This window comes from Zosterops lateralis (genome assembly GCF_965231275.1).
Source record: "Zosterops lateralis genome assembly, chromosome: 8".
NCBI lineage: Eukaryota > Metazoa > Chordata > Aves > Passeriformes > Zosteropidae > Zosterops > Zosterops lateralis.
The window spans coordinates 29121959-29139120 of record NC_139768.1 but is presented as its reverse complement, the minus strand read 5'-3'; the positions used below and the strand labels follow the sequence as shown (position 1 = coordinate 29139120).

Here is a 17162-nt window from a genome sequence, read left to right as displayed (position 1 = left end):
AGCTCAGGAGCAGGGCTGTGTCTCTAGTGTTACTAGAGAAACATAAAGACAGGGCTCGTTTTCTCGGGCAACTGATTAGAACATTCAAAAAGCACTTTCCAAAAAGATCTATCACAACTGCCAAACTAAAATACTGTATTTTACTCTTTAGAGGTCAGCTCTGAAGCAGGGCTCTGTCACTCTGGGAGGTGGCTTTTTCTTCTCCTTTCTCCATCCAGATTTCACACTGAAGTGAAACCTGGTTATCCTAATCCAGTAACAAACCAATGCAAGTTAACATTCTGCCTTAGGAGCTGCATATCAAGTCTAACTTAAAATTTAAGCTCCATTGTGGCAGAAAAGAAAGAACTATGTTGTGGTCTAATCCAAAGAATACTAATTCATTTTAAAAACCTCTTACATGCAGAAAAAGGAGAGAATGCATGAGTAAGATTTGCCACAGGGGTAGCCTGAAGCCATATGCCAACAAGTTACTCTGCTTGTATATTATGAGAATTTTTATCCATCTAATCAATAAGAAATGAGTAGTTACTATGGCAATTTCTACAGTACAGGGTGCTTGTGCTGCAGTAGAGTATGTTCTAGAAGGACAAATACACTTGCCACTCTCTTATGTAAATTTTTGCACCTTTTACAGTGTTGCATTAGAGTGTGTAAGCTGGAGAACAGTGAGAAGGACAGGGTGACAAGAATAAAATGAGTTAAAATGTAGTGGTGGTTGTAAAAGATGGGTTGGGAATTCTTAACTGACAATAATAAATGCCAGGTTAGAGCAATCCACAAACATTCAAACAAATCAAGCAGCAATTCTGCAGTTCTTTATTTGAAATCATGTATAATGAAACTAAGATTTCACTACTGCATCTCCTTTTGATTACCTTCCTCCAAGTTTAAACTAATGGGGTTAGAGAGTACTCTCCCTTATACCACCATCAATTCATACTAATATTGCTTTCAGAGAATAGCAATACACTGCAGTAGTCTGATTACAATGAATGTGTTCCCTTCGAGCACAATACTCAGTAACTCTGCTGACACAGAGAACAGGCATAAAAATCCACTCTCAAAATACAGAATACTGTAATAGGAGCACAGGGTTCTTCTAAAGGTTTGAAAATAATTGATCCAAATCATCATTATGAAATACACAGAGAAAATACATGTGCCTTCCATAAAATATTTATCACAATTCCATCGCCTTATGTTTTGCATTTTTAATTTTTCCCCAACACCTCTTCAAGATATTATCCTTTTTCAAGTAATAGAACAAATGCTGAGGAAAAACCTAAGCCCTACAGAGGCGGGCACTTCCCTGCCATAGCTCAGACAGGAAGAGATGCCATGGTTGCATAGGGAGACAAATTAAAGCTCACTAAAACCGAAGATGGGCCAATGATTGTAGCATGAACCTGTTAAAAAACATGGCTGTGAGAGAAGCCTAAATTAGCATGGGGACAACTTCAGGTGGGAGAAGCAGCCACACATGAATGCAGGGGTCTAAGGATACTTTGAAGCCCCTACTAACTTCTAGAATCCATACATATATGGTGTGAAGTTACAAGAGGATATTTCTGACAAATAGATGCACCCAAGATATGTTTAGATTTTGGTGCTCTTTTTCCAAATGAACAATGCTGAGAACTGAAAGCTGATATGACTAAAGGTACAGGGCATCTATTCCGCAGGATTCAGATGCAAGTGTATTTTCACTCGTATAATATTACTGACTCTAAAGCTACTTTAGAAAGAAACACTAATTCCTATATCAGAAGGCTCTGAGCTTCACTGTAGTAACAGAGACATACCCCAAAACCTCACAGGTAGATTACAATTAAAAGAAGTAGTAAGTATAACCCACAATAACATGTAGGTTTAAAAGAGATCTTTGAAGTGGGACAATGCCTTTGAAATATGAGAAGAATTGAATAAATAGAGATCATACATCACAAGATGATAAGCTTAGGCAAATCTTGTAAAGGCTGGAAAGTTAAATGATAGTTGTCTATCACAGGCCAAGCAAACACTGAGGTAATGGATAAACATGCAGATAGAAATCCCAATATCCAGCACTGCACAAAGGAAAAGCTGTTAAATTAGAGGGGCTGCCTAGTGAGCTGCTTACCCTACACATACCATGATGAAGGAGCATGCTAAGAGGCTGGGCTGCTTCTGGAGAAGACACTCAACCTTCATATTCTGCCTGCAGCTTATTGCGTCACAGTAGTCAACATTGAACCACTTGAAATTAAGACTGTGTTTGGATACAGTTTTCTAGGACTCAGGAAAGGATTCACAATTGGACAAGTAGGCTGTTTAAAAGAGCTCTTTGTTTCTTCCTGACTGTGTTACCTCAACAGCTCACTCATCAAATGATTTCAAGTCCATTTCCTTATTTAAAAGGACCAGCTACATCACTTTTTCCACTGCAGAAAAAGGGCATGAAGCACAAGAGGTAAACTGGCCTAGACACAGTCAACATCATAAAACTAGACTTGGAAAAGTTTTTATTCTCACCTCTTGGAAGTTTGCTGAGGTCCTTAAAGCCACAGAGCAATTCCTCAGAAAATACTACTTAACTAACACACCAATATCGTAGTTAAGAAGTTCTAGTACTTCCCTTCAGTTTGTTAGCTGGGTACAGGAAATAATGTCCTTCTGAAATTAAGAAGGACATAGAAAGGAAGATTTCTCTTCTTCCAGAAAAACTTGAGGTTTGTGTTTTAAAGGTCTGTGTCTGTAGATGGAATACCATACATGAAGCGCTTCATTTAATACCGCCTTTAAAAAGAGTCTTCAGCTGATGACATTTTAATTTGCACCAAATATTTTTGTGTCTACTTCCATACTGCACATCCTAGACAAAACTTTATTGGAGCAAATTGTCCTTTTAGCCACATCTGCAGCCAAGATTCTCTTTAGAGCAGTGAAAATGGAAAAAACATGTGGCCTGTAAAGAAACACAACAGGAACTGAGTACACATCTAAGCTACTTCTTGAGAAGTGGCTTTTCCATGGAAGTGTTTCCAATAACAAATTTCAGCAAATTTCCATTTTGCTATTTAAAGGGCCTGGCACTGTGGTTTCAACAGATGTTCAAAACCAAGCCTTTTCAGAAAAGCAACTTCATTGTACTTCACTGAGAAAACTGGTGCCTACTAGGAACTAGAAAAAGCAGTATTTTCTCCACAGAATGGTTAGATCTTAAAAGGTCTGAAGCATATCAGCCACTCTTGGATCTCAAAGACAGTACAGCCACGACAGAGTGTGTTCTGTGATTACAAAACACCATAAGCTCTCCACTTTTCATGTTTTACACTCCCTATCCTCCCATTATCTAATTTCTATTTTGTAATGTCCTATTTATAGACTTCAGGCTCTTTTCTGGTTACTGTATTGTCATCAGAAACAATTGCTTCTGCTTGCACTACTTCCTTACCTCAGATTTATACTGTCCTCGCTGTCTCTAGAAAAACCAAACCAGATCACCAATTAACAACCCAAAACCACAAGAGATAGCCCACAGTTTTACCATGTGGGCCACAAGCACCTTGAAAGATCAGTGGTCTAAGCAGAAGCAAAGACAATATTAAACATTACACTCAATTTAGAGCATGAAGAGATTTATCCTAGGATGGGTCACATTTAACAGTTTAATGGAAAGATCTTGCACTGCACAAATGCTTAAAAAAATATTAAAAATGAAGATTAAAAGCCCTTCACTGAGTCATAATGGCAGCAAGAGTAGTTAATTTTCTTCATTCTACCTCTCTTCTTTGTCCTGCAAGATTACTTTCATCTCTTTGCTCCTACACAGATTTGGTTCCAAGGAGCTGCATGGACAAGGATCTCTTTTCTGAATGATAGGTCTCAAACTATAAAAAGCATGAAAATAAAAGTGAGTAAATCCCACTGTATCTCCCTGCAGTTGGGAACACTAGTTAAAGGGAACAGAAGCTGCATAGGCACCTTTGTCCTGGTGGAATGCAGTGCTACTGTAACTGGAAATACTGCTTTGTTAGGAGAAGCAGAGTCACAAGAACATGGAAAAGGGGATATCACCACAGGGAGGTTCACTCAGCTACATACAGAAACATGCAGGTAAACCCTCTGCCTGCACATTTCAAGGAAACAGTGAGGGGCCATGTCTTCTTCAAAAACTTATTAACATTTCAGATAAAATTAAATGCCATTTGTAAGTGCTTTGCTTAGACACAAAACTAGTGCAATGAGGCTGTAGGCATAGGGAGGGAAGCAGGGAGAGTAGAAGGGTGCTCACTTAGAAACAGGGCATGCCTTTACATCTTACTCTGGGGCAGGCAGAGATCCTGGCCAACCGCAGTGTTACCATAATCAAATGCCTTCTGTAACAGCTTTGACACAATTTTGCACAGCCATGGAATAACATGCACCTTGTCACACCACAAACCTTCCATGTTGAAAAGACAGGTAGGATTCATCATTTGTACTTACGATACCCTTGCTTTCAATCGTCCTGTGAATGAGAAACCTTCAGGAGACTCAAAAAGGACAATATCCCATTAGAAGTGGTTACCTTCCTCTCAGCTGCATTCAAGACACAAATGAATCCTCCTAAATCGGCCAACTTAGAAAATGGTGAGTTACTGCTTGGTCTTCCCTTCTCCTTACTGTGGGATTAGACACATTATGATTGACACATTTCCAAGCCTGCCTTGACCAAAGGCATAGGAAAACTTTACAAAATAACCAGCTTCTGAATTCACAATTGCATTATCAATGCAGGAGAAGTGAAAATGTTCTCTTCAGGGTGGTCCACTTCATATCTAAGAGCCCAATAATACATACAGACACATAAGCATTTGGCCTAATCTAATTCCCCACCTGCCACAGGAAGTTTATACCCTCCAAGCTGCCAGTTCACCAAGTCCCTCCCTTCCTCCTTGCAACTCCTGGAGCTCACCTGGTGGCAGCTCTTTGACTGAATTCAGCAGAAAACCAAGCAGTAAAGGCAGGGGAAAATAGTTTATGTGTGTTGCTGCATAAACTCAGCTGTGTTGCCTTACTGCCTGATGAATGACAATTCACATAACCTAACTGGAAAGAGCCAGATCAGGAAACTATTTCTATATTTAACTGTTGAACTTGCATTTAGTGGATCATTTCTGACTTGAAGCTCTCTTTTCTCTGTTGCTGACTCCCACAATATGACAGGAAGATTATCCAAGGCTATCTCTGTCCAGTGCATAAAGAACAAAACAGCAGAAACCTCCTCAGATTTGCCGGCACTTGGAAAGTGTCCCAGGAAGGACAACAGCAGCAGTGGCTGAATTTTTTCCTGGTTTAAGAGGAACAAGTCTATTCAAAATAACTGCTCACAGCTGGAACTAGAGACTGTGAGACGCTGATGAGAGAATTGATTGAGAACTGACCAAAGAGAGATGAATCCTTTCCCCAAGTAGAAAACTGCACCTCTGCCAGTTTTCAATTTTTTTCCCACATCTCTCTATTTCCTTAAAAGCAAAGAGGATAGGGATCCCACATGGTAATGACAATGAAGACCTCTTTGGCCTCATCCACTTTGGGCTCTGACAGCATTCAAGTACATCTGGAAAAAGGATTAACAAGGAATAACTAGTACTGCTGTATTTGGCTTGTGAGCAGAAGAAAAGAAATTGCATTAAATCACCATTTTAGAGACAGGTCTGAGACTTGGGAGATTTTTTATCTACAGTGACTTACAGTCCCCACTTTTCTTTGGCAATTTTTACAAGATAGAAAGTTCTTTAGGGCTCCATAGATGCCTGAGTATCAAGTGATTCATCTAGTTTTCTATTTGTCTGTATTCATATTTTCAGCCACAATGAAAGGAAGATAATAGAGGCTGGATATGAAGAGCACAAACACAGCTGTCAGGCCATAGGTCCAGAATAGTCAGTAGTGGACAGTTTCCTATTCGTGCTGCCCTATGACTACAACAGCATGTCAATTGGACCCTCATGTTTGGGTAAACATGAGTTTTGCTAAAGATCAATGATAATTTCTGACAGTCAGTAATTATATAAAGAACAGGGTGTTGTGTGTCTCAGCCACCAACTTCTCCGGTTCTGACAGACTTGATATTATAATTATCTTTATTCATCTCTGCAAATAGAAAACTTCATTCGGAGGCTACAGATTTTTGGTCAATTTCTTCATACATTTGAGTTTCAAGAAATTAATCTGTCACTTATTGTGCTTAATCTAAAAAAATTTCTTTGTCTTGCAATTTACTGAACCAAGATTTAGCACTTTGTCTAACACCCTCAGTGTCTCTGTGACAGCTGGTGCTGTTATCGTAGAAGACCAAGTCTAGGCCTGGGCCCCCAGTGTTCAGTAAACTACAAGTGCAATTAAAAAAAGTGTTGTTATTCCTTCTCCTGAGCCTCTAGAAGCAAGCAGTCTTCCAACCTGTTACAAGCATGCCAGCATAAATGCTTGCTGAAGAGCTGTACACAATGGTAACTGCATCTTCTCCACTGCAGAGCCAGGTGACCAAATGGAGAGAGCCTGGGGGAGAGCCTGGGAGCCAGACACATCAGTCTCTGCACCTCTTGGTTCACTTGTTAGGAGGCTACAGGATCCAGTGTGAAGCACGGCAGAGCAATGATAAATGGAGACTACTTCAGAGGTTTTCAGAGCATGACAGACCTGTTACAACTCACAGCCAATCATAATGGTTACACACCTTCCTCAAATTCTTTGCAGCAAGAAAATGGCAACCCCTCATGTTAGCTGACAGCCATGGGGACCTCTGTCTATCATTCCATGTATCATTCTTGATTTGCTCAAGGTGACTGTCAAAGATTTGTACGATATCCAAAATGACTCATTAATTGCTTTCCAAAGGTTTCCATCATTAGTTGTCTGAGAAAAAGAACATGTGAACAATCTTAATCTAAATGAGCTGAACAAAAAAAGCAATGTAGTTATTAGTAAAAGCAGCAAAGTGTCACGATAAGACACTTATCTCATTTAGAACATGAGATTACATCAACCACCATACCATTTGCACCTGAAAACCAGCTCTGTAATGCAGCTCAAGTCAGCATACATATAAATCTAAATGTGGCTAATCACATTAGTCTGTCCACACAAAATGAAATTACCTGTGACTAATACTAACACAGATGAAACTGAGGAAAATTATTGGTAGTGCAATATGAGCATCTCTTTGGGCTGCACTCAGTTTCTCACTGATTTGGAAATGAGGACAGTAAGAAAAATAGGACCCTTATGCTCAACATGGCTGAAAGCTCAGCAAGCACACACAGTAAGAAATATTTTTTCCAAAAGACAAATTGTTCATTATTTTTCAAATATTGTTTTGCCCCCTGAAGGACAGTTATTTGGTTTGATACATATCCATGATCTCCAGGGAACTGCACAGAAACAAAGGTGCAGATAAAGACAGAAAGAACAGCAATGAAGTCAGATGTCCTGTGGTACTGATGATGTGCTTTCAGGTCACAAAGTAACTAGTTCTAACAGCATTTTACTTAGTAGAGATAGACACAGTTGAGAAGTAGAAAATTGGAGATGTCTGTGAAAAGGCCACAAAAAGCTGTAACAATTTATCTCATCTGAGGATGTGGCTGAACATACAACCTCATTAAAGACTTGAGGTAAGGGCTAACAGGTGCATTTCCTAGAGGTGACTATTTCAGGTAGAGGAACAGATACCAGTGGTTACAAAGATCTAATGGTTCCTGAACACACACCAGCACCACTGTGGGAAATTGCTGGGTAAGGAAGGAGTATCTCCGTTTTGCCATGCATTGTGGTGCTGGGGATATTAGTGACTACCTTAGGATGTGTGATTAAAATATTATTTTTACTTGTAGATATTAAGAAAGAAAGAAGGTTCCCAGCCTCCTCATTTTAACACACAGAAAGTACAATTTGATGCCACATGTATTAACCACATGAAGTAGCCTTAAGAAGCTACTACAGATGCCATGACCAATGCATGTTATGCCAGAGACAAGGTCCAGTTCAGCAGGCTTTTCTGAGTCTGAACTCTACTGAACAAATGAACCATACCAAACTGTCTGGAAAATAATGACCTCACACCTCTTCAAGCTGCACAGGTATTAATGTAGAGACAAGGAGGGATGACCAGGATGACTTGAAATTTACATCACTATCAAAATTAGTTCAAGAAGGAACTAGAAATCAGAATAGATGACTGCAGCCATGTAAGACCTGAAAGAAACGTCCTAGAGCATCTGAGCTGGATAAACTATTTTCCAGTACTCTTCTGAATAAAACACAGTGAAATGGACTGCCTCTGCTGAAACTGAGATGTAGATTGAGTACCAGCCAATAGTATATGTTTATAAGCAACAGCCTCATTTAGCCAAAGAATTATTTTTGGATATTTTTGTTGTTTAAGTGAGGCAGAGAGAAGCTACTGGCAGCCTGCCATTGTAATGTGATATCTTGGCAGGAAAACACTTTGTGTTATATCACAACCATATGGTGGTGGGAAAGATTTTTTCTATTAAGTTTCTGTAATAATCTGTTCCTATTTTTAATGCAGCCTTTCGGCATAAGACGAGCATGTTTGCTTCTCAGTTCTGTCACCGGAGTTGTTAACGTACGACTACACTTTTATACCTATTAATGGCAAATATTAAAACATTGCATTTTCAGAGGTACAATGAGCTCTTATGTTGTGAAAAGGCAAATGAGCCCACTGATGGAATGGAGCTTCTGCGAAGAGATAACCCTGGTTTCCCATAGGATAGCATTGCTTTTTTTTTTTTTTTTTAACTCTAATGGATGAGAATAGTCAAGTAGATATGATTAAATGAGGTCTGGCTTTCTTTGGTAACAGAGGAAACAGGAAGATGTGTGGGAAGTTGTCACTTACATTTCTGTCCTCAGCAGCTCAGCTCCATTTTAGGAACAGCAACAATAAACAGATTTCCTCAGGTATATTCTTATTTATTGCTAGTAGAAAGTCAGAGCAAGTGAATGTTATAGGCAACTGAATCATTCATATGTTCTTAGGACAGATTCCTCCTCTGGCCCAGCTGACTTTCTCCCTCAACATGTCTGGAAATCAGCAGGTAGAAACATTAGTGAATTCAGTTTTTTTAGATTTGTATGTCTGCACTTTGACTTTCCTGTTGGGATAAGTCTTTTATCAGTATGAGAGCACAAATGAGCTTTTGGCATATGAATACTCCCTAGAATCCAGTAGCAACATGTTTTTTACTATTCTGCTCATGTTTCCAACTTTTGCAGTCTTCTATCTTTGCAACACAAAAATAAATAAAACTACACAGAAGTTCTTTTCCATTACCAGTAATCCAAACACCACCACAATCACTTTTGCAATCACCTTTTTTTTTGCCAAGGAAGCTGAAATACAAGATAAGACACAGAGGTACTTATCTAACAAAGCTTTTTCCGGCGCAGCAAATAAATTTCCATTAAGGGTTCCTGAGGCAGATGCCTGCAGGATCCTAGTTCAGACCACATGAAACCCCTGCAGCTTCCTCTTGCCCAGACAACTCTGCTTGTACTCCCAGGAGTGCATAAAGCAGTGGATGGGTTGCTGGATTATGCCTTGTCATGGAAGTTCTTTGGCCCTGTATGGCTACACTGAAGTGCAGTAATGAATTAAATAATGCCCCAAACACTTGCAGGCAGTTGAACGTGAACATCTGTGGAGTTAGGCACACAGAGTAGTTCCTGGCATGTTTCTGGCCAGTGTAAAACAGTATTCTCCCCTACAGCCCCAGGATAGGTGTTGGAGCTGTGGTGTCCCAGGAGCTTCCCAACACATGGAGGCCCAGAGAGTTTCCAAGGGTGATAATTTGCTGTTCTGTGTCAGCAGTCCTCAAGGCCTTGATATTTTCATAATTTCTAAGAGATTTAATTTAGTAGGAAATGTGTGAACTAAGCAATTCCCATTGATTTCAACTCTGAGCTAATGTCAAGAATGAGTTGCACTCCATGAATGAAAGGAACTAAGTCTGGCCTACACTTGAATTTGCCCCAAGTTCTTCAATATATTGTTATGATTTGGATGCCTACAAAAACCAGATAACAACAGATGCACTGAACTCCAGAATGAAAACTCTGGAAGGAGTTTGTGGGAAAATTCAACTGCTGTGACTTGCATGATGGCAGCTTTGAAGTTTCTGCATGAAGCATTACCAAGGCAGGAGCAAATATGAGACTGTTTCAACCAGTGGTCCATAACTTAACTACATGTTAAAATTCAATTTTCTCTTCCTTCATATACTTTATTGCACTTCTTGGTACATAACAACCTAAGAGGTTTCTCTTTATGGCGTCGAGCATATGAATGTTATAAAAAATGTTTACAACAAAATATCCTCAAGAATTATTTACATTGCTGCCAGCTCTTTTGAGACACTTCGACTAACCCTGTCTTTCGAGATTTTCTTAGTTTAAAATGTCCATGCCCCTTGATAAAGCCCTTCGCACTTTAGCCAGTGAAACCACATTTTGCTAATATGATGTATTTTTGACTGACAGCATAGTTTTCAGCCTTTAAAAATATCCATATGCAGTAGTCAAAACATAGCGTGCTTGCAGCCCCTTGGAATCTTAATTCCAAGTCTGTCTAACTTCCTGTCAAAACTTACAGAGTAAGCAGTAATCAGAAAGATCTACTGTGAGAAAGAGCCAGTTTTGCAGGATCCAGTGAGACAAAAGCAAAGGAGGTTATCTTCTGATTTATGCAGCAGAATTGCAAAACAAACAGTTCAGCCTCAAAGCACTGAATCTGAATCAGTCATGGTAGAGCTCAGTGGAGAATAGATACACTCAGAAAAGTAAATGAGAGATGAAAGAAAGACTTGACTGTAATTTACATTTGTTAATATGGAAATTATGAAAATAAGTAAATGCTTTTAAAAAGACATTAATGGAATTCACCCAGATTTACAGCTGGAATTTGATTCTGTCATTCTTTCTTATATATAATCCAACAGAAATCAAGCTGCTTAAAGAATCACCATTATTACAGTAACACTGAGGTCTGCTCTGCCTGGTCATGAATAGCTCCTCTGGCAGTGCATGGGGGTGCAGCAATAAGTGAGCAAGGAGTACAGGCCTCCTCTGCCTTAAATACCAAGTGCACCTTCAAGCCAGGATCCCTTGCTTAAAACTTTGTATTCTGCAGACCTTATTACCAGCTCTTTCCAAACCTTTGCTTGCAAGTCAGCCATAAATAACATGGAGAGTTTGCAACTGTTCCTGTTGAGATCAGTGGTGAAATTTGCTTAAACTTTGCTGCTTTTGGGTGTGTAAATGTATGTGGGGTGTGGGTGCACTCCAGAATGGTTACAGCAGTATAGCACCTCATGACTCCCACAGGAGACCTCTGGAGAGGTAAACTAGCATTTCCAGTCCAGGTCACAGGTGTAAAGGGAAATGAAGACCCACTTCATTCCAGAGATGACCAAATCAAGACATGCTCACTCAAAATCTGTATGATTCTGTGACTCTGAAAATGTCCCTGAGCACACATGCACAGGGGAAGGGAGCAGGCCTGGAGACAGCATGGCAGCATGCTTGTCTGCACAAGAGACAAGACAGATTTGTTCAAAACCAACTTGTACTATGCCTAAGAGCAACTAATTCTTTCCGTGTGTTCATTACATTCTCTCCCCTCTTTATGTGAAAATGATCATTCTGACCTGCAGAAAAAATGTTTAATTATTACTCAGTTTCATGGTCACAGCATCAAGTTTTTTCAAAGATGCCTTACAAAATGAGAAAAAGAAAAAAAAAAAAAAAAGAAAAAATAAGAAAAAGCCCTGTTACCTAAGAGCCTATTGAAATTCTTCAAGTCTCTAGGCATGCATTATGTATTCACCAAGTTTGCTGCTGGTGATGTAAGTTAGAAATTCTCCTGCTGGTTTTGATTACAGCTGCAGAGTCACAGATTTGAACACTAGTAGACAATCATTCTTCTGAGCCTGCACATAAATATAAAATGTTTCCTTTTTCCTTATCTCATAAACCTTCCACTATGATTACTTCAAAATGAATTCCTGTTTTCTTCAGATTTTCTCCACTTATCGTGTTACAATTAACAAAATGTATTCCATCCAACAAAGCTATGTTATTTGCATATTCAAAGGTCACCATACAGGTTAAAGTTATTTAACTATGAAAGAGATGATAATTTCACAATCTTTTTTAATGCAGATAAAATACAAAATTACCTCTGGGTTTTTAATTTGCACATTTACAGACACATGATAAAGAGTTTTATGATAATGGTATAAGCAGCATAACGAACTTTCAATTAGGCTGTGACAGCTCTTCCCTCTAGTCTTTGCATTGTTGTTTTATTATTTAAAACACAGTCATCTCTTTAAGGGAGCAACAAAGAATATTGCTTACTGCACCCATACTTTGGAACCAAAGTGGCATCTTCTCCCAGGAGCGCTGCTGCAGCGTCAGCTCTCGTGTGCTCTACGTGACATGGAACTACTCCTTGCCAAGCAGGGTGGGAAAGAGATGGGATCAGGTTAATTAGATCAACAGACCACCAGGTTGTGTGGGTATTCCAACTACCGAACAGTCCAGATAGTCAGGGCAGAGCAGTGATAAATTGCAAAGAGAAGTCCTGTTTATTGCTCTACGCCCTTGTGGGTTTTTTAAACTTAATTTCATATTGAATTTGTACAAACACAATAAAAATCCTGGACATTAGATTTAAATTAGTCCTGGGAAAAGCAAGGCTGACTGAATTTCTTATGAAATGGTAACAAAGTGAAATTCTGCCTCCCATCTAAAAAAAATCTTGGCCTACCTTAGAGAAAATTAGATACCTCACACAACACTTCATCCACCTCAGGTAAACCAGTGCAGCTGAGTCAAATCCATTGCAAAGTTACCCTTTTCTCAGCTAACACCATGACCACAAACCAACTCAATCTCTTAAAATGAGCAAGCATAGGACAAACAGTTCTTAGATTTATGAATTACAACAAAGTCAGTTGCTGTTCCTATTTGTGTTGAAAGCCAACCCTGACAAAGTTGTATGTTAAACTCATATTTTAAAAAAACTTCTTTCTCTGTTGCTATAATAGAATTCACAGTATGGCTAAATTTTTGTGCATGTAAAATACACAGGAACTATGAACTACCAAGTTGCTTTCAGTAAGATTTTCATCCTGAAAATCCTGTCTCTAGTTAGTGCTTTACTGCAGAAAGCACCATGAAGCCACACTCTGGCCACTGATGTAGAGGAAGAAAAGAGCAGTGAAAAGTGGTTTGCTATCAATGCACAATTTGAAGCATGAGATTTCACATAGCTTAAGGAGTTAGAAGTATTATTGGTCATAAAATTTTTCAGCACCTTTAAAGTGTTCTGCTGCAATATTAGTCTAGGTAACCTTCCTTGACAATGAATTTAACAGATTTACCAGACACTGAATAAAGGTAGTATTTCTGTTTATTGGATCCATATTTATTCTCTTTAATATCATTCAGTTCACATATTCTAAGTAAGAACAAAGGAGGATTTGTTTCCACTATACAATTGTGATCCTGATGCAGATTTTCAATTCAACAAATTCTTTGTCCTATTTCCTTGCCATGCTGCCCTATGGTATGCCTCTTCAGTTTAAGCAAAGTAATAACAATAACAATAATAATAATAATAATAATAATAATAATAATAATAATAATAAATTGCAAGAGGCACCAGAAGCTGACACTGAGTCTCCTTTTAAGATACTTGCTGCCTTAGTACCATTTTCTCCATCCTGAGATATGAAAGACTCTTTGAATTACACTATAAAATGACCTGTGTGTCTAAGTGGTGCAATAAAAAAACACCCACTCTTCTCCAAACTGTTTACCAGCCTACACTGAAGAGTAACCAAGGCTACTGGATGGAACTTAAAGAAAATCTTTTAATGGGTGATTTGACAAAGAAATTGAACTTTGAGGCCAATGCTACAGAAATTCATGCCAAATTCAGAAATATTTTGGCTTTAGAAAAAGGAAAAAGAACGCACAAGAAAACAAGACTTGTGTGATCATACTATACAAATATTTGCATCCCTTGCTGCCACCATTTTCCTGCCCTAGTAGCTTGGACACCCACTAACCAATGTTAGTTAAATCTGGCACAGCAACAGCAACTGAACAGAAAACTTCCTACCAGTTCCATGAAATCAAAGAGCAAGATGAAGGAAGGAGATCCTGTTAGTGCACTCACTGAGGGGGAACTTCTGACACAGGCTCCACTGGTAGCAACACCTGCACATCAGCAAGAATAGTTGTGTTGCTTCTATCACAACTCACAGTGTGTTTGACAGCAAAACCCAGAGCAGTGAGTCCTCTGCCACTCTCAAGATGGAAATCAACACCAAGGAAAAAAAACCAAAACAGTTCTTCCAACAGCTTCACCACCCCATGTGGAGAAGGATGGAGAGAATATCAGCTCCTTGCTGCCTGATGTAGCCAGTAGTGGATGATGAAGGAAAGGCATTTTAGTCATCACTCTAACTTAACTCAGAAGGAAAATTCTTATCCCGCCCCCATTCATGATCAGCCAAAGAAGAGATGTGACTCAGAGGTGTCTTACTGACACAGAATGTCCACAGAGCCCAGCTCATGTGTTACTCTTTACTCAAGCCCCTGCATCACCCAACAGCTGGTCCTGATCAGGTACTATCTGAAAACCAAACTGCAGCACATTTTCCAGCAAAGGAAATAAGTTTTGGGGGTTTTTTGATGCACAGAAGTATTTTTCTCTCTGTATCTTATAAGTACCTCTCAATTCAGCTACTTTCACACTCATTTCAATCATCTGCCTTCAGGTCATTTGACGAATCTTAGGAAGATATTGGAACACTTTACATTTTTTTTTTCTTTTAATAGAACCACTCTTCTTTTTTGTCCTAACTTCACTTGAACATTTTTACCAACACAAAAGAAAGACAGAAGAGCCCTGTATTGAAGTGCTCTGCTTGTGTTACAGAACTATGCTGTCACCTTTCCTAACCTGACTGCACATCAGTGCTGCAGAGCTGGAGGCAGGAGGGCACAAAGCATTAGCTTAGGACAGGCTCATTAGACACTGAGGACTTTGGGCCTGGCTGTACCCAGAGACTCACTGCTTGAAAAGGAACCAAATGGCAAAAAAACCTCCTGCCAATTGCACTCAAAAGCAAATTTCCCAGAAAAATATAATTCTGAGTGGGAAAGAGGGTAAAAAGATCTTGGCCAAAGGCAGAGTTCCTTCATTCTAATAGGGAAATTATGGTTGCAATTTCCTCCCATTTCTTACCACCTTAGAACAGTGAGAGGTTTTGCATGTGGATGATGGCAATATGGAGTCACTAAAAGGCTCCAGACATTAACTTTGGGAGAAAGAAAATAGTAGAGGATAGAGTGTTTTTTTCCAACTTTTACTAGCATTATTCCTTAGAGAGAAGGAGTAGTCTTTCTTTTTTGGAGTGTGCATGGAAGAGCAAGTAGAAGGCATTGTGAGTCAGATCAGATCAGATCAGATCAAGATCTTTCTTGCCAAGCTTTCCACTGAGTTTTGCATGACATGGCAAATGATATTCCTCTTGGCCCTCAGTTTCACAGCTGTAAAAAGACATCTTGTTTCACAGAACAGAAAAGATGGCTGTTATTTAGTGTGGGTCCTTATAAATAAGCATCAAGGAATGGGAGGTTCTGGTCAGATAAGCAATCATGAAAAGCAGACATCATGTCTCAGTGCTGAGAATGTGTTATTTCTCAAGAATCCACTAGAGCTTAAAATTCTCCCAAATCTAAATTCCAATTAAGTATGAAAGTTTAGCATTTTAAAGACTCTTGTGGATACAAAACAATCTGAAAAGTAACTTTTTAAAGTGAAAAATCACTAATTCAGAGAGGACGGTTTTAATGTGGGAGAAAAAGAGGATATGTTTGTCTATCTTTAATGGTTCCTTATGCTGCACTATACTAGGAGCAACTTAGGACAAAAGGAACTTTTTAGCTCCTTTCTCATACTGTGGTAAGAACTACCTAGAAGTCCTCAGAGTCCTCTCAGAGTATTCAGCATGAAGACAGGAATATCATGAACTCTGGTTGCAAGGCTCCTTGGAGCAATGATATCAGATCACCAGAAGATTTCCAGTAGCACAAGCAAAACAACTGGTATGCAGCTTTTTGTCCAGAAATCTGGCATTTTGCTCCAAGTTTCTTGAAAACCAAATATTTTCCATTAAATATTAATCCATGAGTAAATTTATGCTGTCTGATGAAATCTATTTAAATAAGAAAGGGCTTGCTATTGAGCCTCATTCATCTCTCCTCGGAGGAGGGAATAAACCATAAAAATGCTGTGGTAACATTACAGCAGGATGCTATGGTGAACAGAGAGATCTGGGGGGAACTGAAGCAGTGTCTTTACTCTGAGTGTTAGGAGAAGCCCATGCTCTCCAGGTAGTAATATTTCTGGTGTACATTAAACAAATCCATCTGATTTGTGCCCTAAAGTCCCTTTTAATTGCCCTGGTGCTCTTCTTTTCAATCTCATTGCTGCCAGCCTGGAGTATCAGCAGTGGGTAATAATCAGAGGGCTGAATCAGCCCAGGGAGTCTCTCAGTGATATCCTGTACCTGGGCCCCAGGGAGGCAGCAGACCTCCCTGTGGGATGGGTCTGGTTGACATGTGGGGCCCTCTGTTCCCCTCAGAAGGGAGTCACCCACTACAATTACCCTTCTTTTATTTTTAATGTCAGAGCTGGTGATCCATCTGAGAGATGAAGTGTAACTGGGAGGCTCACTGGGCAGATCATTTTCTTCCACCTCATCTGGCTGTCCCTCTAGATCCAGGCCCTCATACCTATTCTGGAGTGGCATCTGGGCAGGTGATGGGGGTCAGGAGGAATTTTTACCTCCCCGAGAAGGAACCCATTTCCACTCCCCTTCATCACCAGGTATCCTCCTCCTGCCTGACAGTGGGAGGCATGGGAGTCCTCTGATGCCTGGTGGGCTTCTCTCAGGGATGGAAGGGTGAAACTTCACCCATCTATTTCCCTTTCACTTTCCCTAATAACCCTTAGTCTTTCAGCTTCCTCCCTAAGCTCAGCCACCAGACAGAGGAGATCATTCACCTCAGTTCTCACCACAGGCAGGTTTCTT

The 17162-nt window shown here is 39.6% G+C and overlaps 1 protein-coding gene across 5 annotated transcripts in view; it reads right to left on the bottom strand.

Moving 5' to 3' along the window:
• CABCOCO1 (ciliary associated calcium binding coiled-coil 1) overlaps window positions 1–17162 on the bottom strand; it is a 158255-nt gene that overhangs the window by 124757 nt on the left and 16336 nt on the right. The gene's annotated exons all lie outside the window — the stretch shown is intronic.